The sequence below is a fragment of the Oxyura jamaicensis genome, chromosome 4, assembly GCF_011077185.1.
Source record: "Oxyura jamaicensis isolate SHBP4307 breed ruddy duck chromosome 4, BPBGC_Ojam_1.0, whole genome shotgun sequence".
Taxonomy (NCBI): Eukaryota; Metazoa; Chordata; class Aves; order Anseriformes; family Anatidae; genus Oxyura; species Oxyura jamaicensis.
The window spans coordinates 28,085,460-28,111,166 of NC_048896.1; the positions used below are offsets into that span (position 1 = coordinate 28,085,460).

Sequence of the window (25,707 nt, forward strand, 5' to 3'; positions counted from 1 at the left end):
CCCCCCCCAAATTTGTTAAAGACGAATTGTTGTCCATGGTAACTGCAGAGAATTTGTTGAAAAGCACACTTTTAGAAGACAATGGACCCCAAATATACTGTGGCACAGCTTTAAACTTTATTAAGTCTGTCTTGGACTACTCTCTCCTCTCCCAGGCTAAATGGAAGAAAAGTTTGGCAGCCTCCACGCTGTGAGCGTGATTGATGCCCAGAACATCTGAGGGACTTTTGTGTCCAGCGTGCTCTCCATGAGTGCATAATGTGTGAATACTCAAATAAGGTCAGCCCTTATCACATGTAATCTAGGCCTGAAAGCAGATCAACAGTGACAGTCATACCCCATAAGTGAGAACACAAATCATCCCTGCATGCTTTGGACAAGCTATGGGATTTTCTCCCTTCTCGCTCCCATTTTACCCTTTCCAATCTGGGGGGAGGTGACAGAGCGGAGGGCAAACTTTGGCAGATCTCTGCAAAACAAAACAAAAAAACATTACCACCAAAAATAAATAAATAAATAATAAAAGTAACTGGGGAAGAAAACGTGCCTGGAATACTACAGGACGCCTTGAGCCACGCCACAGGGGGGTGGGGGCTGTTTGCAAGGCAATGGTGTCCCCGCGCACCGGGGCTGCTGCTGCCTGGCATCAGGGAGCACCCTGCAAGTGGAATGGGAGGGAAGAAACTTGGGCAAAAGATGTTCAGCTCGCTTCTCCAGCATCTTTTAAGAGTCTTTTCAGAGATTTCTAAGCACGTCAGGGCTTTTGTTGTCTGCCTACCCCTGGGTTTGAATGCCCCAATTTTTCAAAGTAGAGTGAAAGCGTCTTTTTGTTCTTTTTGAGTTTGTGCTCCGTGAATAGGGATGCTATGCTTCAGCACAAAGCAAGTGAAAATATTAGCGAATAGTGCCTTAAAGAATTTGTTTCTGCTAGCTTTTGTGCAGAAGGCATCAGTGAGCAGGTTTCATATGAAGGGAGAGCCTCCCACTTGCGGCTATTACTTACTGTAGTTTAAATGCTGGATTGCTGTCTAAACTGGGGGGGGGGGGGGGGGCAGCAGCAGTGAAATGTTGTTAATTTAGACTTTATTTGTGCTTTCGCTTAGTAAAGTATTTTAATGGGCAAAGAGCTTTTGCAGAACACAGAATATGTAAGAAATAGCATAATTAGCAGGAAGAAATCAAAGATACAGTTACATCATTGATGACATTACCAACTATGGAAACAATGATGTCACCCCCTATGATGTGGGAATATCTTTTCCACATCTATGATATCTTGAAAATTTTCTTTCCAGTTTTGGAAATACAACGTCCCTATCATTACAATAATTTGCAGTACTTTTGCTTGTATCCTACGCAAAGAATAAATGTTATAATGCTGAATTATTCCCCAGGACTGAGGGGAAGCTCCACGAACATTAACGGCCTGACTAAACGCCTTGTAATTATAACACATTATTGCTTGCCTCATTTATTTATTTATATTGCTTTGTGCTCTAATACCAACAGGATTGCTCTGCAAACAGGATTGAGCAAAATGTCTCTCTGCAGCCTCTCTCCTTCCTTTGCTTCCCAATACCACATCTTTGCTCAGCTGAGTGGGGCAGTATTATGCACGCTAAGGTCAGAAACACTGGAGTATGGGATGGGAGGGAAACCTCATGTGTCCTCACATCCATGACTGCTGTGTTTCGAACAACCATGTAATGCTTTCTCTCATTTTTATTTTTATTTTTTTCTCAAAAGCAACCAAGACACATCTTAAAGTAATTTATTCTTTCTTTTTGACCACTGCCCCAAGGAGAAATGCACCTTGATAGCCATGTGTCTTGTATGAATATGCAATGAAATGTAACTTAAGCAAATACATCATGGACTGTCTGAAAGAGTCCTCCTGCCACCAGCACCCTAACAAATATCTATTAGGCACCGGTGGTTAGTGCTGAAAAAGAGCTTGATGAAAGCTAGTTACTTCTACTGCTCTACCTCTGTTAATTTTTGTATTCCTCCTCCCAGATCTCTGATTTCCTTCAGTGGGCCAGGCTGGTTAACCCTGGCTGTCCCAACACATGTTGGATTCAGTTTCTCAGCCATGGTTCAGCTTTCCAGATGTGTTTGAGGCTCTTTCCATCAAAAGCTTTGACCTCGCTGCTGCACTCTTGTTACTTAGTTCTCTGGACAGATACAAACTTGAATCAAATACTGATTTTTAAACGCTTATGTTTGCATTAGCCTGCTTTTTTGTGCCATCCTAAAAGCATCCTGGTTAGATTCCCCATACTTTTAATCACAGCCTTCCAACTTCAGACATTTGCAGCTGTGAATTTATCCAGTCATTTATAGTCACAACTGGGCTTTGTGGTGTCTATCCCAGGTGTCATATAATAATAATCATATGATAATATCAAAATAATTATATTGGTGCATCTTGCAGTCTGAAAGGTTGATCATATAAGGTTGATAAGCTGAAGGAGTGGCATCCTATGCTAGGTGTATGCAGAAAGATCCGCTCTGTAGCTTTTGGTGAAAGATGTGTGGCATGGGGCACTTGGGGATTTTTTGTTTTAGTAATAGAATGGTGTCATCACCATATTAAATGGTGCTATCAGATGCTAACACATTGCTCTAAGGGTTTTTTTTGTGCTTACAAAGGAGTTTGGGAAGGACACATCAAACATTCTTTTTTCAACACAGTATTTACATTAAATATGAACTTTAAGATGATTTTTTTCTGATGAAAATTGATACCAGCTGCAGAGCAAATCTGTAATAGATCTCCTATTAGAAGATAAATAGGTCAGATACTAACATGTTGACTTATTGCTACATATTCTAATGAAAACACAAGAGACAGAAAAATTATATTCCAGTACACGATGTATTCCATTTCTGTGCGTAGAGATGTATGTTTGTAAATGCAAAATGGTGTATCAATCAACCCGGCAGAGGAATTTTAAATGAGAGATGAGGAAAGAGGTAGTGAATACCCCACATCGCTGGGAAGGCGAGAGTAATGCTCGCCATGCTTACAATGGCTGGGCAAGGCTGATGAACACTTGGGGCAGGTTACTCTTAGTTACGTAAAGTTGAGTTTTGCCTTGCTATTACTACACCTTGCGTGACAAGTGACAGGCAGCTGCTGCAAGAGGTTGTTTCCGTTTTGCTGAGCATCATCCAGGATGCGGATCTTCCCCAGAATTTGGCTGCCAGGCTCCCGGTAGCTACGGGAGCATGGCACCAGTACCAAACTGAGCATGCACAGTAAGAACAAGTGAATAAATCTACTATTCTCATCCCTTCAGAGAAAAAATGAGTGTTTTTGTTAACAATTACTACATATGGCTATGGAGTTCATTTGCAAATGCCAAGTGAGCACTGCTCGGTGGCAGCGTGGGGCCTGTCTGTCGTAGCGTGCCCGTCTGTGCGCCCCGTCCCGTCGTGGTGCTGCGCACAGGGTTTGGGGGCATCACCTGCGTTCTGCTGGGGAGCCCGGGGCACATCCCCGTGCTGCTGCGAACACTCGTTGCAGGGCGAGGAGCTGGGTTACGCTGCGGGCTCTTCCGCAAGAAGCAAGAGTTCAGAGGCGGAAAACTCAACGTTCCCGAGGAAACACGAGGGGCGCGGGGGCTCCGGCGGCGCTGCGCGGATGGATGGCAGCGCCTGAGCGGGTCCTCGCTCCGCCGCCCGGGGCAGAGCCGCGGGGAGGCTGCCTCGCCCTCCTCCTCCTCCTCCTTCTCTTCCTCCTCCTCCTCCTCCTCCTCCCTCCCGGCTGCCCAGAGCCCCGGCGCAGCAGCACGGTCGCGACCCCCGATCGCGACGGGGCCGGGGCTTCCCCGGCGTGAGGCGTGAAGCCGCCGCCGGCTGCAGGTAGGTGCGGGGGGCCGGGGGGGTCCCCTCGGGGCCGGGGGGCTGCCGGGGGGCGGGGGGGAGCTGTGAATTGAATCTTCCCGCGGAAAGCTCGCTTACGCCTCGGAAAAGTTTCCCTCGTCACCTCTGTCAGCAGCCGGGGTTCTTTTTTTTTTGTTCGCTCCGCTCCTGGAGGACGGGCTGTAAGACCAACAGGCGCTGTGTGCGGTGGGGAGAGCCAACTTGTTCGCGCTGCCGTCCGAGCAGGAAAGCATCACGCTAATTATGACCGAAAATGCCATATTTACCCATCGGGAAGCAAAAAAAAAACAAACAGCTAGCAAGAAAAGGGGGCACTAATTAGCAGTAAACAGACGGTAATAAGGCGGGATTTTGATTGACGGCGCAATCAGAGTGGCTTTATTCTGGAGACTGAACTCGTATTAACGAGGGAGACGTATTTACAGCAGCCGCCTTTGGAAACAAGCTCGCTAGGCAGCCTACAGGATGGCATGTTTTCTGTGGTTTGTAAGCTGCTGATAGAGGTGTGCTTCATTCACGTACACGTCCGTCGGGAGGAGTGTAAGCTGCTCTTTGAAGAGTTCTTTTTTTGTTGTTGTTGTTAAACGTAGTGTCTTTCAAAAAGTCACAATTTAATGAAACTTTGATGGTTTGGCTTGAACGTTTTCATCAGGAAGCAGTTAAGCTGAGTATTGCATCTGAAAAGGAAAATGTACAAGCAAGGTGGTTTTTTTTTCTTTTTTTTTTTTTTTTTTTTTTTCCCCTCCATAAATTAGTCAGCTGCATTTGCTAAACAGTTAAACTTTCCGTGACCTCACCTGCAATCCTTCAGTAACCAGCGTGAGCTTTGCTGGTGCTTCAGATGACTTTACGCTGGCTTCCTGATACGACGTGAACCAGCAGTGGCCCCGCTGCAGCCCATCTGTCCGGCAGGCTTCCCTGCGGGAGGAAGCGGCCAGGGTGGCCACAGGAGCAGCTGGGCTCCAGGAGCTGCTGGGAGCAGGATTTGGGGCTGCAGGAGTCTGTACTGAGCGTCAGTGGTGACATTCGGGTTCAAACCTGCCACCCCTTGGTTGATTTTCAGTTCTTTAAGCACTGCGAGTGATGTTTTGTGGCTGATTCTTGACTGAGCGTCTCACCCATTTTCAGCCTCCACTCCCAAAGCTTGTGTAGGAGGCACGGCAGTGAGCGTGCTGTCCTGTTCTGCACAGCACAAGCAGATCGTGCAAGCTCTTGGTGATATTTCAAACCCACTGGAAACCCCCTCCCTGGTCCTGTTCGTCCTAAGTGGTACTGGCTGAAGTGACCCAATTGCTGTCCCACCTGAGGGGTGGTGGATGTTCCAGCGGGGACCCCTCGCTACTCCGTCAGCACCCTCTGCTGCCGAAGCGGGGAGTGCAGCTGGGGCTGTGCACAGCTCCCCCGAAACCAGGAGCTGGCCATAAACGTTTATGAGTTTTATTAGCTTCTCCATTCCCTTTTAAAATTTTGGTGGGTAAGCGGTCTGACACTTTTTTTCATGTCATCCCTTGACAAGCAAGCGGCTTCTTAGTTATTCGTGCCCCCACCAAATAAAGTTAAGCAACATCTAATGTAGTTTAGAAACCTGGATTTCGAACTTCAGCTGTATTTTAAAATATATATATATATATGAAATATGTGCTGTTAAAGGCACCAGGAATCTCAGCGTGATGACTGACCCTGAAGGCAGTCAGGTGTATTCTGCCATACGAGCATCTGTGAGGGCATCGTGAAGGTCTGTAAAAGAAATGCAGTGTGTTGCTGGAGGATGTGCACAGAAAACTTCTCCTGCCTCAAAAAAAACTAAGATTTTTGCATCCCTGCAGAATTCTCAGTGCAAAGCTCGGCATTCAATGGTTACTCCAAAAGACAAGACCCTCTATGTTGTCTTACCAACACGGTAGCTGCAGGTGTCAGTAGGAGATTCCCAGGAGCAGGGTTTGAAATCCGGCTGCTCAGGAGCTCGGTTTGCACTGGAAATGTGCTCCCAACTTCCCATCAGTCAGGAGTCAAATCTTGACTTGATTTTTGAGCGCTTGTACAAACTTTTGAAAATGTAACGAGTGGCCTGTTCAGCACAGGGATTTTTGTCTTTCCGAGGACTGCATGCTTCTTGTTTGCCAGCACAGCTCTGCAGAGAGGGGCTGGTGCTGGGGAGACAGTGAGGTTTCCTCCTCCGGTGCTCTCACCAGCTCTATGCCCTCCTCCTAGGGGCTGGGCAGGGGATGGAGGCTGGCCACAAGTCCTCTCAGCAATGAAAGAGAGGCAAAGCGATAGCAACTGAAGCTGAGTGCTTTTGGATAATTTTAGGAGATAAATCCCTGGAAAAAAAACTTGCAGGACTTTGCACTGCTAAATGATATTGCTAATGTATTTATTTATTTTTCATTTACATGGCTCTAACACTTGGCTTCCTCCTGCCATTTGGGTTATGGGTCAGAGTCCCACTGCTCTAGGCAGTTTCCAGGCCAATTGTTATGAAAAGCATGCTTAAAATCAAATTAAGAGCTCCTTTAAGTAATTCAGTCCATGCCTCAGGCCAAGTGCAAGGTTTTCTAAAGCAGCATTAATTCCAACTTCAATTTGCTTAGTAGATGCCTCCACTCCTTGCCTTCGAAGTTCCTGTTTCCGCACGAGGTGGTCACGGTAGGGAGATGATTAGGCTGTGGAGTCTGGAAATAACCCGTGGAGATGCTGGTGGTTCCGCACTGAGGGTAGGACTGCAGCTGATGTTGGTATCAATGTAACGGCGGGTCCGCGCTGGCTGTCGGGAAACCTACGCATGCAGAACCCAGGGCTGAGCGTGGGATCTTGCACTGCCTCGGGGCTGGCGAGCACGGGAGAGATGCTTGTTGGGCTGTGTCTCTGTTTGCGTGCCCCAGCGCAGTGTTTGCCTTTTTCACGGTGGCCTGACATCATTTCCCTGTGTCCAGCTTGTAAGCCTTGGTAATTTGCAGATCCTTTTTCAGTGGATGGTCGTTTGGCAAATTGGTTCGTTATTTGTGCCATCGCATGTGCACGTGTTACGTTATCCTGGCTGCATAGCACACCGCGTTTTCCTGCTCACTTGTCCAATTTCTTGAGAACTGTCCTCCAATTCTTTTCAGCCCGGTAGTAACTGAAGCTTTTGTGAGCAAAGCTGCTTCCAATGCCTAAATTGTTAGTGGAAACACGATGTAAGACCACCCAGGGCAGTCCCCTGCCGAAATCCCCTTGACACTGCGTCCTTCCATTTTGGTGACAAGTCACTGCCCCATCTTTGGATGGAGAGAGCTCCCTTCTCACCCCACACCAGTGCACCCAATGACTGGTACATCTCAGCGGGGTTCTTGACGCTGTGAGAGCCTGGGCTATGGCAGAAACCTTGGTACTAGGCAAGGTAGTCTGCTGCATCTCTTCTGTCCACAAGACCTACGCCTTTTCCTAAAGGGAATTTAAGTACCTCTCACTTCATTTGTTTTACCTATGTCAGCAATTACTAATCTTTTTTTATCTTTAGATGTTTGTTGGGTATTTTTGGCTGGATTTAATCTTTCTTTTCTAAACCTGAGGCCAAAGGGTCAACCTACCCATGGAAGAAGGGCAGATGGAACTGCAGATCTTGTGTTCAGGATTGAGAAAAAGTGCTTCCTAAGCTTAATGATGAGAATGGGAAGGTTGTGCTGTTGAGGAAACAGGTGACGAGAGCTCCCCTTGCCAAAACAGCTTTTTTAAAAATTATTATTATTTTTTGGAAAAGTCTCTTCTGCCCCATAATCTGACCAAAGATTATGGTCTGACTAAAAAAAAATAAAATTAAAAAAGAAAAATCTGATCCAAAAAAAAAAAAGATAAATGCAGCAGGGGAAGCTGAGTTTTGGGTAAATCACTTCCTTGTGGCATTGCATAGCTGAATCAGTTCTGTATGTGGGACAATGTGCAAGCCTTCAGATACTGTAAAAATGGAGTTTTACATGGGTGGAGTCCTGGTCCCCTCATTTTTCCCTTTTAGGATGCACTCAGGATCCTGATCTGACAGATCTCTCCGCTGTCCTTGGTGCAGACAAGCATCTTCCCAGCAGGTACAGGCCATGCTACAGGCCGGTCCTAAACTGCTACCTGGAAACCACAGAGGAATCTTCCTGAGTGCAATAGGGTAGTGTCTATGGAAAACAGGAGAGAGAAAGTTGGAGAAAACTGTGCAGGAGCCCGCTGTTTCTTAGACAAGCAGGATGATGCTTATGCCTGTAGTGCTCTCTGTTGGTATGCCTCAGCCTCATGCTGCGCACGGAGTGACACATCAGCCTTTACAATCAGCAGATCCAGAGCCACAGGGACTTTGAGTAGTCACAACTGTTAATTATAGCTGCGATCTGGTGAATATATAAACCTGATGTAACAAAATTCCCCGGCGTAATTACTTGTCACACAGTTCGCTGCTCAAGGGATTTAGCAGGCAGTACTGCACTTCAGTTTAATCCAAAAAAACAAAACCCTCTTCACCTGCTGGTCTAGTTGTCACCTGGCAAAGAGCCAGGCTGCTGCCTCCCAGCTGCAATATTTGGTGCTCATCCGTGGGCTCTAACGCTCCGAACCTTGCAGCTAAATTTTTTTTTGTGCTTGGAAGATGAGAGCTGACGTCGCTTGGCTGGCGCGAAGCTGAAGGATGCAGCGCGAAGGCTGCATTGCTTTAGGGGTAGGGGTGCAGTCCCGTTGCTTAGCACGCATCTAAAGTCATTTTTTTTTTTTTTAAGTGTAAGCTGATCCCTGTTGCCATATGGCAAAATGTGCTGCGAGTATGAACACAGCTGTTAAATGCATAGCCATGACAGTGTGCTCGGGAGTTCTTTACTGCAGCTATTACGTGGTATCCCCAGCTATTAATCTCTCGCTATTAATCAGCAGTAAGTGACCTGTGGTGAGCATCGCAGACACTCGAAATCCGATCTCCTCAGCATCATACCTGCAGGGAAGATAGCAGTATTTGGGTCTTCCTTCCTTTTTTCCCTCCTTCCTCTTTTTCCTAGGAGCTGCGGTTCAACCCAGGACACACAAAGCATACTTTGCACCCACTTGTTCTGAACAGGAGTTTATCAGTCCCGGAGCGTCTGGTCCTCAGCTATCTGGCCTTGACAAAGATACTGGGACTGAAGGCCAAGCTTGTTTTGCAGTTTGGCAACTGCTTCCCTCTTACAATTTTTGGATGCCATTTGTCCCAGATTCGTAGCTAGGATGCAGAATATTTAAGTGGACCAAAACAAGATGTGTCATTTGTTAACCAAAGTAACCATGAAGTGTTTGCTCAGCAGGTCCCTCCAGACACCTACAGGATGTTAAACGGAGATGGTCCTTTTGAGGCTGTCAGGACTGCTCTCTTCCTTGAGTACCTGGCAAACGTGGAGGCTTAACTCTTTGAAAAAAATAATAGCGCTAGCATATCATTTCCCTGATCAAGACCAGGGATTAAAGAAAGTCAGTCCTATCAGTCTACTCTTTGCAACTCTCCTATTTTTCAGTATTTTATGCTGCAAACTGACAGTAAGAAGATATTGCCTAACATTTTCTATCAGCAGATTTTTAGACTGTTGCTTCAGACACTGTGTTAATGTAAGTAGAACTCTTCATTCCTCTGCTGAAATCTGGCATTAAATTAGCTTAGCACATAAGAGATTCTCATTTCCTAGTGTATAAACATCCCATGAAAAGAAATATAGAATATTTGTGCTACTCTTTTGAAAGAGAGTTTGGGAAGTATTGCTTGCTGCGCTTCTTCAGGTAAATTGCAGATCTCCTTTGGGATGTTTCCAGCGTCGTGCCTCATCCTGTGTCCTTGCAATGTTGGCAGGAGGTATTCAAGTAGCACAAGGAGAGCGGGAGGAGTTGGATTTGTCTCTGGTTTGCTGAAGCCAGGGGTCTCATACTCAGCGAGCAACACAGAGATCCGCAGCCCTGTTACTATTAATCCACAGAAAAAATGTTACTGTTGTGTATTGGTTTTGCTTTGCTACGAAGACCACATCTGTTTGCACTAAGTCACAATTCCTGATGTGAATGGGTATTTGTACTGAGCAGGATTTTGAAATAATTGAGTGCTAAACTATCAGAAGGATTAACTCCCTAAAAACCTCTTCCGGGCTCCTCAACCCTAAAAGGAGAGAGAAGTGCATGTGAAAGAGAGCACCACCCTCTCTAAGACGTTTGCCTCCGAAGTGATGAAATTTAGGAATGGCTAGGAAATGAAAACCTCATCCTACTCCCTGGTAGCACGTGCTGTTGTGGTAACAGACCTGCTGGGACAGGCAAGACCTGGACCATGCAGAGAGATGTTAGCTGGTTTGGGGGGTTTCATGCAAGATGTGTATCACTGGAGAAAGGGGGGGTATTTTGTGCTTCTATAGCTTCTAAACATTATCTTAATTCATTTTTCTGTTGCTGTGACTCTTTCACCAGATGGAGTTTTTCTTTCACAGTTCTTTTGAGGAAGCCAATACAAGGAAAATGTGAAGTTTTGATGAACAGATAGTGTGCAAGTGTCTCTTTCAGACTTACATTAATTTGCTTAAATATCTGAAAATATCCCCTTAAATGTTTAACGAGGATTTTTTCATTCCAGCAATATTCCGTGTCCAGGGCACAGTGTCGTTACACAGAATACTGTATGTGATCTGAGCTCTTTCCCAGCCCCCAAAATACTAAACCTTTTGGTGGATAACGAGTAAAACATAGTATTTCTTTCATTTGTGTGTGTTGTTTATAAATGCTTGATACACCAGTGTCAGAGTCAGTATTTGTGGTTGCTGTTTCTGGAACGAGTGGTTTGAATCAAAGCTGAGCAGTCTGCAGGAAACATAAGCATCTCAGAAGCTCATGTGAATACCGCTGCTGTAACCTACCCTAACCTGCTTGGGTGAAAAATGTGGTTTCCTGTCTTCATTCGAAAAAGAGTTTTTCAGGCTTACTGACATGCATCCTGCAAATTTAATTTTCATAAATATTTCATCTCTTTCTTATGCTCAATTTAATCTATCAAAGCCACACAGTGTAAGAGACATCTGGGATTGTGCTTAAGCACCTGGGTTTCATTTGCAGAAGGTTTCTAGCAAATTTCTTGCTCTTGCCAGCCACAGAGTGTCTTGGTGACTATGCAGTAGCATTGGGAAATTCAGCATGTGGTACATAGCTTTGGAAACAAATGGGCTTAGTTTCTTTCTTTACCTGGGTTAGGTACCATCTAAGGCTTTTAATGGATGGCTCTGTCCTATGTCTCTGTGTCTGGCCAGCCCAAGCAATAAGAGAATTTTTACATGTGTTACTTATCAAAAAGATAAGGCAGGAGTAGTATTGATTCCTCCCTTTTATTATTACTTTCTAAATGTCCGTATGAGAAAACAAAGTGACTAAAGATGAAACTGTAGGGAATCCTGGCAAATAATCAGAATTGAAGACATTCAAAATACGCAATTGCTGGCGTGCCGGTTCACTGTGTGCAGAAGTTGCCATGATTTGCGTGAGCTGTGCTAACTGTGTTACAGACTGAACTTGTACAGCAACCAGCTAGATTTTCCTTCAAAAAAGAAGCACAGAGATCCCATTCTGAAATGTAACGATTAGTAAGCCGATTCTATGTTGACATAAGTTGCAATCAAATTATATATGTTTAAATACGAGAAGTTATGAGGATAAAAGCAATTCCTGTACTTCCCCAGACCAGTACGTACTGCGATGGTGTATGTAAGCCAACGTTATGACCTTTTAGCAAGTCACTTTTATCAGAAGTAAAAGGGAGACGTGAACATGGGGTGGTCTTTTTCCTCACTGTTGGCTTTATCGTCGTTTGTCTTGTTTCCTCCTGCCCAAATAGATGCTACTTACTGTGTGGTATTTGGAGCTCTTACTCACCAACTAAAATGTGTCAGCACAGATTATGCAGGATCATTGTGCCGAATAGAAGTATTTGACATTGGGTTGATGAAAAGGGGTGTTCCTGAGGTACTCCCCTCTTGTAGACAGATTCGCTCTGTCCCACCTTTGTGGGGCAACCCAAGGGGCTCCTGGGACGTGCTCCGATTTATTCTTTCAGAGCAGGTTAGCAGTTGGAAGCTGAACTCAACTCCATTTTTCTAGTCTTAAATCTGAATGCCTCTTGAGTAAATCAATATCACGTTATACTAACCTTTCTGTTGTGACATGAGAACTCAATATTTCTGTTTAAGAAGCTAAATATAATATGAATATGGATCACCAAATAGATTTCGTTGAATGAACGAGAGCTGCCTGTGGGAAGCCACCAGCTGAAAATACAGCTACAGATGAAGAAATAACATTGCCTTCATCTGAATCTGTCACTAATGCCTTCGGTTTCGTGAATAAATGTAGGCTTCAGGAGCATTCTTTCTGATCACTTTTCAAAGACCTGGAAGGTCTCATAAGTGCCACTATTTGTTAAATGTACTTTTCTTCATGTTCTCTTAACAGTTCGGTTGTCAGTAGCTGCCTGAAGGTGTACTTAGGTTTATGAATTTTGTTGCTTTCTATTTATCTTCCAGTTTATGTGCCAGGAGGTATCAGTAAAAAAGAAGGAAGGTAAAAAAAAAAAAAAAAAAAGTGTCTTCCATAATTATGATTTATTATTATTATTATTATTATACCTGATTTTGTCCAAATCTGTTGTTATTGACAATAAAATGGGTGTGGGGGGGTGTCAGGAAAAACTCTGGCTATAGCTGCAATAAAGGAAATTTAGAGAGGTTTCTTACTGCAGATAGGGATAGATACTTGAGATTTCCTGATGTGAATGTCATGGAGCCAGAGAAGAAATGAGGCTGGAAAGGGACCTCTGGGGCCCATCTGTTCCAAACCCCGGCTCAAGCAGGGCCACCCAGATCAGGCTGCCCAGGACCACGTCCAGGTGGCATTTGAAAATCTCCAAGGAGACTCCACAACCTCTCTGGCAACCTGTGCCAGTGCTTGGTCATCTACACAGCCCGTAAGTGCTGCCTGGTGTTCATGGGGAACCTCTTATGCTCCAGTCTGAGCCCGCTGCCTACTGTCCTGGCACTGGGCACCACTTAAAAGAGCCTGGCTCCGTCCTCTTTGCACCCTTCCTTCAGGTATTTATATGCATTGATAAGAATTAGGTGTTGTGTTCATCAGTTTAAACACAGGTGTCTTTTAAAATCTTCTTTTATCATATTTAAAGTAAAATAATGAGTATGGTCTGAAATTTGGATCGTGGTCTCAAAACTCATTAAAATGTGTGTGAATTAAAGGAAGAAATGGCAAGCCAACAAATATAGAAATATATATATATATAAAGATACAGCTGTCTGTGGAGGTGGAAATGTTACAGACAAAAGGTGTTTGAGGAGGGTGTTTTTGTCACTGGAAGGAAGAAAGATAAAGAGCAATCAAAAGAAATAAGGGGAATGAATTCTGTGAGTGGAGTGCTTCCACTGGAAATAACGTACTCCTCATCTGCAGCATTTTTTTTAAAGTTTGCAGCAAATTTTAAAGTTTGCAGTTTTTTAAGGCTTGCCTTAAACTGACGCAAACTAACTTTTCTCCGGGCCAGAGGGAGTTGCAGTGCCTTAGAGGAACTGGGGAGGATTCAGGATGGAATATCTACTGTCATTGTACTTCAGGATTTTTTTTTTTATTATTTTTATTTTTTAATATAATGTTGTAACCTTTCCATAAAGCACTCAGAACTATGGGTGGAAAAACTACTAGTCTCTTTGGAGCTCTGCAGACATGCACTTGGGTCATGTACATTTTGTTTAGTGACACAATAATACCACCAAAGAAGAACAAACTAAACCTCATAAATGAAATGGCACTAAGTTATGGAAGCGCATAAAGTGCCTGGACAGTCGTTTATATAAAAACCTAACCTTTGTGACCACGTTTCTTCCAGTCCCAGGAAGCATCTGCCAAGCACATTACCCGTAAGCATGCTTGTGCACTAACCTGTCACTCCACCACCCAAAATGTGTTCACATCAGCTTAACGATATGTTGCTTTTGTAACAAATACATGACTTTATGTTTAGTTTAGGTAAAAGAAATAACGGCCTAGCTGATGTAAAAAGAAGGGAAAATCTCTTTCTAAAACACACTGTTTTTAAAGGGTGAAGAAGCTCCTGTTTTTTTCCGCAAGTTCTGTAAGAAACTTGTTTGTAGTTTCTCCTATGTGTTTGGAGAGCTAGGAGGAGATGTAATCCTTAGCTTTACAACCTCGGATCCACTAAAGACAAATGCGTGCACCTTTAGGTTTTTACATCCTAGGATAAACACAGCATGGTTGTTTCTGGAAAACTACTTCATGCTTTTTGGTGGACAGTTGTTAGATGGGCCCTGTGTTGGAGAAGGGCTGCATGCTTGCTGTTGGAAACTTGTTGGCAACTGGAGAAAACAGGAATTGGTGAGAAAATTCCCATGACTGGTGTTCTGCTCTCCCTTCCCTCCAAACTGCACGTTTCTGCTTGTGGGCAAACATGTTCTGTACCTGACTTGAAGAGCTAGAGGAGCTCTGCGATCCTGTAGTTAGGTTTAACTCTTACACTTGACATCAAAATGGATTTGAAGAGCTCACTAAAGATGTTGTGTAAATCTTGTTATAACTTGTTATATTGTTCTACACAATATAATAATTTGTACCTCTGAAACTGTTGACTAAAATCACATTTATTTATTTTTTTAATTGCATGGCAGCATTGATGCTTCTGATATTTTCCGTATTTGTCAATGTGCTTTGTTTCTAGTCTGTGGACAATGTTTTTTGGGGGGTAGAGTTACAAATGGCATATGAAAGAGGCATCAAACCCATCACAGCAACCATTGGGAATCAAAAAATCTCTATTTTTCCTCTCCAGATCTCTCTTGCCTTTTCAATGTTCCATCTTGGGTAGTAATAGAAGAGAGGACCTTATCAAAGGAAATGATACAGCCAGATTTTATGAATATGCAATTTATTGTTCAGTCTACTAATGACCTTTTAGAGATGTAAAATCAGATTGGGATTTCGAAACCTGAGGTTCTTTATGCAGCTCTGTAATGTAATGCCACTTAGATGGACATCCGTTTTGCAGATCTAGATCCATAGGCATTCTTTGGTTGAATCAAATTCAGATGATTTCAGTGAGAGGCACAAAGATACCTTTGTGAATCCGGTCTGCTCTCTTGTTTCACCTTCTCTCCTGCAAAACAGAAAATAATAACCCAATCTGACTCCACAGAGCTGTTTACGAGAGACAGTAATTGGGAGCAGCTGTCTCCACTGGTGACAAAGGCCATAGAAATATGTGTAGATAGAGATATACAAACAGCAACAGACTGTTTCTACTCTGCATGCTGGACTAAATGGCTTTCCAAATTTGTGTAGCCCTATGGCAGCCCATTTAGACTATGAACTTGTTTCATGTTCCATGCCCATCATTTTATTTCAGTGCAGCATAACCTAAAATCCCATTGAACAAATTTCCATCACAGAATGGAAAAGGGTTTTGTCATTTTCTGGTCTCACAGCCACTCGTGAAGGCAACCATATCCTGGCCTTATGACAAGGACTGTAGGAGCGGTGTAGTGGAGGAAAGGTGTGTATCCTTACGTCAGTAGTCCAGACTGGTCTTAGCCTGGTCTCCTGCCTGATCTGGACCAACAAATTTGCCTAAACCCTTAATGCACCCAAACTACTAAGTTGTAAGGTGAATAACATGCCATTTAGAAAGACAGCTTCTGGAGCTAAAATGATGGCAATTCAGCAAGTGCTACCCGGTAAGCTTTATATTCAAAGTATGTACTGCTACACAAGCAAAAAAAAAAAAAAGGCATGAAAATACCATTAGTAGAGTTGTATTCAAAATGTCTGTGTTTATGTTGCATGCAACCTTTGTTTGACCTCTGTGCGTATGCATTACTATGCAGTTTTTAATTACATGATAGCAGATTAGCTTTTCCATTGGACCCCTGCTTTGTTCAGCCCCAAAGATGGGCAGCACTCGCTTAATGAGCCCCTATTCAGTATTTTGTTTTCCTTGCATTGTTCAACGTGTGACCATCGCCTTATTTACTGCGTGCTATTCAAACCCCGCTGAGGCTGTAATTATTAATTTCCTCGCTTTTTTTTTTTTTTTTTTGTGAGACACCCATCATTATGGTATCTGAATGTTCATTAACTTCGGTTTCACAAATCCCTCCCTGTAGACAAAGGGGTATCTGTACCCCACATTGCAGATGGAGCGTTGAGGCAAGAGGACAGTTCAGGTTAGAAGCAAACACCAAGGCTGTGGTTTCCCAGTCGGGATAAACCAGCCTCACTTGGCACGCTAGCAGCAGCGTATCCCCTCCCCGGTGTTGTTCCCTCTCCAGTGCTTAGGCAACCACATGGTAAAGCAGATCGGTGATGTGATTGCAAAATTGCTTCACCGAAACAGAAGGAAAACCAATTTTTGAGCGGGCTTTCTCCTTCAATGGAAGCACGCTCCTACGTTGCCTGAAGCCACTCATGGGATCACACCGTCGTTCTACCTCGTGCTTGGTCGGAGGTGCCTTGGGCTCGATCCTTTGGCACTTACTGAAGCTAAAATAAAGCCTTCCTGGTGTTGGTGGTACTTGCGAGTACTTGCTGATTTGACCAAGGGTTTTTAGGTTGAGCATGCAGAAAACTGGAGCAAAGAACTGGACGTCATGTGAGCAAAGGGTGGCATACATAGTTCTGCTGGTTTCACACCCAAGCAGTGCTAGGAGAAATAGGACACTGCAAAGCATTTAGCTGCATTGCTCTGAAATCATTCTTTTATTATTATTATTTTTATTCCTTTTTTTTTTCTACTTGTGTTCATCACCTTCTAAATTTTTGGCAAAAATAATAAAAAAAAGGATTCTGCAGGCAAGAATAATTATCCCTTATGAAACAACTTGCAAGACTGTTACTATAGCATCTCCTGTGTGGGTGGCTGGTTCAGCTGGTGATTTTTTTTAAGTGTTCTTGTAGTATAACACGACTTTATTTGTAGTTTGGACTCTCAAAAAAAGCAAATTGAAAACAGCAGCCCCGTCATGTAGCACACAGACCCATCGTGCCAAAGCGTGATGCAGCATGACGCCCAAGCGTATCCACTGCACGCAACTTCTCCCTTGAGTGACCAGAGTAAGTGGCACAAATAATAGGTCACAAATCTCTGTCTCTCTCTCTGGGAATGGACAGGACGTTTTGCCAGGGCCTTGCAGATTTTCTACAGCAGAGCGATGTGATTGAGCAAGTCCCATTGCCACACCAACCTACAGAGAAGCATGCCAGATTTTTCCCCTTCTCATCCAGCTCCTCCCTTTCCCACTTTGCTGTCCACGGCCCATTCTCCTCCTTCGAGCAAGTTTATATAGTTTCCAGTGCTCTGCTTTCTCAGCTCACTTCTGTGCCTTGTCAGGCATATCAGTTTCACCTGCAGTGTTTTTTCTTAGCCCTTTTTTTTTTTTTTTTTGGCCTGTACTGTTTTAAATTATTTTTACTACAGGCCTATAATATTTAAAGATATTTGTCAGTCTCTAGGCTTGCGTGCGTCTGTTAAGGAAAAAAATCAAACCGTATGATACACTTCTGCAGAAGTCTTTTCCTCGCACTCACACTGTCAGTAGTGAAGGACTAACAGAAATCAAAGGTCGTGGCAGTGCATGCATCCAAGGTCTGTTCAAACAAACAGTGAGGTTTTGGTTTTGGGGGAAATGTTTAAAATAACGCTCAGCATAGCACCAGAATGGCATATGGCCTTGAGTTAGGATTCACTGCATGGGTTATGGCCTCTACACAATTCATTTCTATAGGAGGGAGGACCTCTGCATATCAGGTTATTATCAGGATCAGGTTATTATGTGGATGGTTTTTGTATCCCCGTAATACCTAATATCACCTGGCAGAGATTTTTTTTTTTCTTTGCTGTATGTTGTAGAATGGGAAAAAAAAAAAAAAGTATATTTCTGATGTTGTTAACAGTCAGCTGTCAGGTGTTTCAACTTTGCAGCACAGGGAAGATATTTGCTCTTCTCCACCAACTTTCATCCCTTGACTCTGAGAAAGGAATTTCTCACTTAGGCGGGACATGGCCTTTTCCTGTCAGCAGCTGGGAGAACGAGGATTGCGTTCTCCAAACAAAGCTCAGCCCTGTTGTCAGGGCTCTCTTTTCAGAAAGTCTCCAAAACAATAATAACAAAAAGGCAGCTTTCAGGGGGCATTCCTTCAAAACACCTGTGTGTGCTTCCCAAAGCAGGACGATGAGTGCAACATCCTTGCAGTGCAGCGCGTTCCAGTGGTGTATCTGGGGCTGCCTCTTTGGAAACACCCTGGGCACATACTGTAAAGAAATTCAAGAGATTTCTGCAAGTGCTTGTTGTCTTTTTCCTTAAACCCCTGAGAACAGACGTGAAGGAACTCTTTCAAACAGCATTTTTCTTCCCTCTTGAAACATTCTTTTGCCTGTTACAGATCTACACTACACATATATAGCGTTATTGTTAGTAAAGCAATGGTGTCACTTGGCAGTTTCAGTCCAGCAGAGCTGACTCTTTAACATGCTCTCCATCTTCTTTCTTGTGCATGGCCATTGTTTCTTTGACTATTTATTGTCTACACTGACTCTAGGCTGAAAATATTGCTGTCCACCTTCCCCTATAAATTAACAACTCACTTGTGTGTGCGTACGTGGCAATTCTATGGTGAAGGCAAAGCTCTCCAGCAGTGCGTAAAGAAAGAGCTTTAGAAAGGAAAATGTTACTGCTCAGACAGCCAAGTCCCAACCGGCAGAAGCTACCGCTTGCAAAAATTATGTATGTCGAATACGGGCAAAACCCCAAAATTATATTGTTTGTTATAACTTCGAGTCCCTTGAAAACTCAAGATAAATATAGTTTTAAATTAAGTCACTCTTTCTTTCAAGCTATTGATCAGTCTTTTGGAAAAACAAAAACAAAATATCAATGATTATATAGATGGAACTGAGCATCTCCATAGTTAAATTGCATTAAATAATTAAAGGTCTGGAGACAAATGTGTTATGGATTATTTTACTCGAAAAAGATGCTTTCTTGCCCTTATTAAAAATAATCTCAGCAGAGATTAGAAGACATGGGTAGAGCCACAGTGTGGTTTTTAATGTTGCATTGTTCCTCTGATATTAAGCTATCGTGACCAAAGAAATGTGCTGCAAAATCAGGTTCAGTGTGTAATAAAAACAAAATGTTTCCATTTAGCTCAGAGCTTGCTGCAAATTCTGACTCTCCTGAGTTAAGGAAGAGAAAATACTGTAGTCTCATTATTTCCAAAGTTTGTGTCTTCAGAACACTTTATCCCGAGTTCCTTAGCATTTCTACAACAGCAACTTTTTTTTTTTTCCTTCTCTCTGGTGACAACAGTCATGATTTCAGTCAACAAGACTGATCCTGTATCTGATCCAAACTCTTACTTATATTTTGATGTCAACACAGTAATGGCAACACAAGTTTTCTTGATTAGAGCTCTGTGGAGGAAGGAAAGGACCTTTTGGTTTGGCAGAGAGCTAACTAATAGAGTCATCCTGATACATATTTTGTAAATATTATTTTGAAACGTTTTACTTTTAGATTATTTTCTCTTTTGTTCAGTATGTCAGATTAGAATTTAAAACGTTCTGAAATAAAAAGGTGAAAGTATATAAGAAGTGTTGATGTCTGAAAATTAGAAGGCATGGATGAGTCTTGACTTTGCATTTTTGGGTAAACTTAGACAGACTGACAGAAGGTGAGTCTGGAAGGGAGTTTGTCTGCTATGTCCCTCTACCTGAAGGCAGGTAGAACTGTAGTTAAACTATTTCTGATATATTTGCCTAAATGTATTTAAAAATGGGAGCAGGCATTTATTCTGGTACCTCTGTAGACAATCTGTTCCCATTCTTAGTTACGCTTACAATTAAAACCTCACTTTGAGAGTGTCTGAGGCCTCCATTGTGTAACTTCAGCTGTTATTTCTCATCCTGTGCTATTGCATGTGAAATAAAAGCGTGTTTCATCTTGCTTCATAAAGACCTTTTCCTTATTTCAGAGCTTGGCCCTTGTCTCTAGACTAAGCAAGCCCTGTCATTTTAATCTTTCTTTGCAGTTCATTGTTTTCCCATCTGTGATGGGGCTTGTTGCTCCTCTCTGGACTTTTTTCACAAGTTGCTGTCCTCCTTGTGCGATGCTGCCCAAGGGAAGATGCTGCTCCTGAAGAGGCTTTCCCAGCCTCGAGCCGGAGGTTTGTTTGTCCTGTCTTACACAGAGCAGCCTATGGATACCTCCTGAGCTAGTAACTGCTTTCTCATACAATGTTATACCGATGGCTTGATTTAGTCTGCGACCCACTGTCTATTGCTGCAGGGTATTGATTGAGTCAGTTGTTCTCTGCGTTTAATTTGTGTGGCAGATTATTACTGCTTATTCTTTGGATTCGTCCTTGCTGAGTTTCTGGTATGTCAGAAGTGTCTCGGATGGAGCTGTCATCAATGTGCATTGTTACTGTCGTCAGTAATTGCTGCTGTTTTTACATATAGGGGAGCTTGGGGTCAGGCTGAAGAAAATAAAAAATAATAATTTGCAGCATTGCTTGACTGTAGCCAAACGATAACAATAGTTCCTTTGTATTTGTATGTTTATTATAAATCGTGTGGTTTATGAACTTGTAACTTCGAGATATGAAAGTGTGTGGTGCACATGCACAGCTTGTCTCAAACACATGGGAAGGAGGATGGCCGCAACAGGCAGGAAAAGGCTAGGCAGAAGCAACGGGTGTTGAGAAATTGCAAGCTTGCAGCAGGAGGAATGGTTCTTGACGCTACCACAGCTGAGCGTCCTGAGTGTTTCTGGTGGTGTGGTCCCACTCAAGGAGAAAGTCACTGAAAATGAGTCATGTTCCTCTTACTTTCCACTGCCAAGGTGATGTAATTCTTTGAATTTTCTCATCAAGTGAAACAGCATTTTCTGGTTTCATGTTGGTTGGTTGGTTTTGTTTTGGAAAGGAGATAAAATAGTTTGTCTTGTTCCAGGTGATAAGGGACTGAAAAATAGATCCTTCAGTCAAGAGGTACTACTAGATATATCCATTTAACATAGAATTACAGAATGATTTGGGTTGGAGGGGACCTTTAAGGACAATCTAGCTCCAATGGGACATCCACTGCCTCTCTGGGCACCCTGTGCCAGTGCCTCACCCCCCTTAGAGTGAAGAATTTGGGCCTGTCTTTGTTAATAAATGGTTATGCCGGGTGTTAAATTTGAATGACTAAAAAAATGTGTGGAGGGTTGCAGTGCTGACCTGAGACCTTATTAGCAATATAGGCAGGATGGACGGGCTCAGTGCTGCCAGCAGAAGGCAGGGGAGGGTGCTGGACCTGGGGAGTGTGGGGTTGGGAGATGGGGAAGAAAGTGTCGTGGTGCTGCTGGGCGATAGCAAGGGTTTGTGTAGGGCACTGGGCCCGCTGCTGCTCGTGGTCTGCTCATGTGTTCATGATTCTTCTTTCAGTACCGGCAGCTGCCTCCGTAGCAGAACTGTGCCTGCCAGGCGCTGCAGCCGCGTCGTGTCCCGCTCTGCTCGGAGAGGTCCTCACCCCCCCGGGCTGCCTTCCCCTGTACCTGCTTCCTGTCACCCCCAATTTCACATGTCACTATTCTCGCTAACCTTTTCAAATAATCCAAAGAATATGTGATTGACGTCTGAAACAACACATTTGTTCCCAGTAGCAAAGAGTAGACCCAGAGTAACTTATTGTAAAGCTCTGTTTTTACCAGACAGCAATCCATATTGAAGCTTATTAAAGTCATGTGTTCAATTTTTTCATAATTGCCCCCATTCAAACCATGGCAGGCAGCCAACAAAGCACTAAGTGGAAGTTTCTGTCGGTCCACCTGTCTTTCTGTAGCTAACAAAGTGTGCCGTTTTTTGTCTCGTAGACGTTACACAATTCATTGTCAGAGGAACTTGTTATATATAGACTTAAAATAAATTAGTTCTAGACAAGGCCAAAGCCATTCAACTATACTTCTTTGTATAGTAAGTCATGTATTTATTATACAGAGTGACACGTTAATACTTTGTTTGGGTGGAGAGCTTATTCTTAAACCAGAACAGGCAATTCTGGTTCTTGGCCATATATTCGTCTGTTAAATATCCTAATTAAAAAGGACAATATCTTGAGCGGAGTGAGTTTTAGCAAAGACACCCACCTATCTTTGCTTCATCAATTAATTGGAAGCTCCCCTCCTGCAAAGGTTGCTGGTTTGGGGCCATCGACCTCTGCCAAAGCCCAGTTTACAGCTGCACTTCCCTTACACCGTGCTTCAAACCACAGAAGGAAGTTAGAGATTGCCCCACATGAGACTAATTTGAGAAGTGGGAAATTAATTTTATAGATGTTCAGGATACAAAGGTCTCTCTCTCTCCTTTCCCATCCTTCCTTCCTTCCTTCCTCAAGTGTACCACTCCTGACTTCTATGAATAACAGGTATGCATTTCATCAAACCTGTAATTAATTCATATTTGGAAGTGTCTTTGGAATTGGAAAGTTGACTCTAGGAGAACCAACACTGGCAAAGCAAAGCAAAAAAAAAAAAAAAAAAAAAATCTGCTTTCTGTCAGAATAATTCATCTTGAAAATTTTCTTTGCCTGCAAGGAGATTGGCAAAGACAGCTGTTGCTTCATCCTGGAAAATGGCCCAAAACAGGTCTTCCGTAATCTGGAGGAAAAAAAAAAAAAAAAAAAAAGTGGCTGCAGCGCTTTTTTGTTATAAGCAGTAGGTTTAGCAGCAGGATTTTGGATTTTACTTTATTTCTGTTATACAATTCAGGTGTGCTGAGGCATATTTATAGAAGAAAAGAAGCAAGCCAGCAATTTGGCTTGCTTGGCCATTAGCAGTGAAGCGCTTCTGGATGATCTAAGAAAATTCTTCCCTCTGGGAGAGTGATCTCATAATAAGACTGGAACCTTAATTTTGGTGATACCCAAACCGTCAGCATGTGGTTTCCTTGTCCAGCTGGTTTGGGAGCAGCCAAGTTTGGTCAGGCCTGAAGGGGAGTAAAACCTGGTCTCTCTTGGCTCAACTTTAAGCCTCTCTTACTGTTATATAGAGCATCTTGCTTTTATAGACTGCCTGATCTCCTGGAAGGCTTTTTACATTTTCCCTCTTCACTTTCTACAGAAAGACTCGTAGGCTTCCTTTGACAAGGTATTGCCCCCGTTTTAGGCACTTATATTAAAACTCTTTAGCAAAATTCATTTTGCATTACTCAAATTCAATGCAGGGATGCATCACTAGCTTTTTGTTGTTGAGGAACTTGAATAAAAGAGACGAAAGAAAGGATATTGAAGAGGTTGTCAGTGCTTTAATTCTTGTTAAGGTTGGGCGTGTGGCTTGTGTCAGGTGACTGAGCATATGACTCGTCCTTTGTCTAATAGGTTTTTTGGTTTTAAATGTTTTTACAAGATGGATTAACTTTTGTGACCTGTTTTTCCAGGGTGAACATAAAAGTGATTCAAAGTTAGGCCTAATCAGGATTTAGCTCCTTTTGTTGATCTCACTGGGAAGAATAACCAAGATGATTTACTGTCTAGTGGATGGAACAAAACAGAACAGGATAAATTTACACACAATTCAATCTAGCTACTTGTTTGAGCAATGCAGAAATTTATCTTTAATTACACCTAAGTATGCACATTGATCTAGCATGAAGAAGAGAAATAATCTCCCATCTCTGCCCATGCAAAGACATTCATGCTGGCTTGGGAGATCGGGGTTTTGGTACGTGCACCTTAATTCCTTTGGGAAGACCTCCCAGTATCTTGATGATCTGCTAAATAATTTGAAGACTGTTATAAACACATTTATTAAGCACTAAAATCTCAGTCTATTCAGGAACGAGAAAATGGTCTTCTTACCAAAGCGAGGGGCCTTCATCTAAATTTAACTGAGCAGGGATTATTTGTCTAAGGTCTTTCACACAGCCATACTGTGGGGCTCTTTCACCACAATAATGCTCGCTAAGATCTCTATGTTGTTTTATCCCTTCTGAAGGGAAATGCCAGAGCTTTGAGTTTCATTTTCAGCACCTCCCCATAATATATCTCACCGTTTCTATACACTTAATGTGTCTGTTCACAAGTATGTCTGTCAGCATCTACGCAGTGCATGAGAACAGGCAAAAAGGTTTTGACTTGAAGGCTGCACTTCTGTCAGAGCAAAAGGGAGCTCAGATGGGAACTGGAGGCTCGTTTTAAAAATACAACAGAGACACGCACAACAATTGACAGCTCAATTGATCAGACGCAAAAGTTTCCCACCCCAGATGATATTTTGTTTAAACTTTTGGAAATCATCAGTTTTTTTTGTTTGTTTTTGTCATACAGCATCCCAACAAAGTGAAGCGTTCTGTCCTCAAACACAAATAATCCTAGTGTGTCTTGAGAAACAAAAGACAGAGTTTTGACTGAGCTGATTCCTGCTCCCCCTAGTCCATCTTTCTCTTCTGTTACTGAATAAAGGTGAACTCCTGGGTGACAGAGAGGAGGTAGAGAAGAAAGAAATCAAATAGCAATTTTGCCTCTGATCTACAGAGCATGGAAGTAAATCCCACTGCCAAACATCTGAAACTAACCCCAAAAAGTAAGTCAGAGCCATTTTTTTTCTGCTCCTTTACTGCTGTTTTTCACAGCCCAGGTCATTGGCAACAAGAAGTTGAAGTACAGACAGAATTATTTATCGAAAGTGGAAACACTGTCAGTGAGAGTCTGTAATGCTATTACAATGAGTGTTATACCTACAACCCCCCATTTCCAGGTTATAAGTTTTATTTAAAGGTATATAAATGAGGGTTAATGTCTGAGCTGGTGAATGAAGAGGTGTTCTTTGTGGATGTTTTTTGGCAACGTTTAACTCCTCTTCTGCTCAGATTTGCTTCAGTCTTCTGATATTATTCTGTGGGGATCGACATTCATGTGTTCTTATCCTAGCAGGATATAGTAATGCAAAATACAGATCTCTTTGGAGAATAGAGGCACATGCATGATTTGGTTCCATTTTCAGAAGTAAGGGTTTATGAAAAATAATATATTAAACTGTTCAAAGTAAACCCTTAAATTCCCTTAGGTTTCCTTGCAGCATCAGTAACGGCAGTCAGTAGCAATTATTTAAGATTTGCTCCATAGACTTATGTTCTCTATACAAATATTTTTCTGTATTAAGAGGAAAATATCACAGAGAAAGCAGTATAACACTGACATTTTGAATACTAAATGTTGAAAAACAGAAATAAATGCAGGACTTCTAAAACATTTTAATCTTAAAAAGGTATTTAATAGTGTGAAAATTTTAATGAAAAAGTAATTTGCATTGACTTAAATAGTGACCTTTCCAGGTAGGCTGAGAACTGGGAGACAGAAAAGGAGTGCTAAGGAATTGCTAGCAGTAGTGTGCTACGGGAAGCAAGCTAAAGTTACCCTTAGAAGTCCGAACTGGGAATGAGGCATGCTGGCAGACCTGGAAAGCTTTTCCTACGGCTGCCATGTAGACTACTGGAGACTTCATGCATCAGGACTGTTTAACTAATTATATAATCATAAAGATTGGAAAAGACCTCCAAGGTCATCTGGTCCAACCACCACCTTACAACCAATGTCACCCACTAAACCGTGTCCCTAAGCACCATGTCCAACCTTTCCTTAAACACCCCCAGGGATGTAATGCTACATTTGTCTGGTATTTGAAGCTAAAGAAAATAGCTGTTTTACTAGCAAATGCAGAATTTCTTAGCTCGTGGCCACTTCGCACACAGAGCTGCTCAGAGTTTGAA

At 42.8% G+C, this 25,707-nt stretch overlaps 1 protein-coding gene across 9 annotated transcripts in view; it reads left to right on the plus strand.

The window, feature by feature from the left end:
• Positions 1-25,707, plus strand: part of BMPR1B (bone morphogenetic protein receptor type 1B) — a 258,427-nt gene that overhangs the window by 175,522 nt on the left and 57,198 nt on the right. The window contains exon 4 of one of the 9 annotated variants that reach the window (XM_035325738.1): positions 9,384-9,474. The exons of 7 other annotated variants lie outside the window; for them this stretch is intronic. The gene's annotated coding sequence lies outside the window, so the exon portion shown is untranslated. Of the gene's footprint in view, positions 1-3,529; positions 3,846-9,383; positions 9,475-25,707 lie in introns of those variants that run through there. One more of the 9 variants, XM_035325743.1, reaches the window with a different exon arrangement.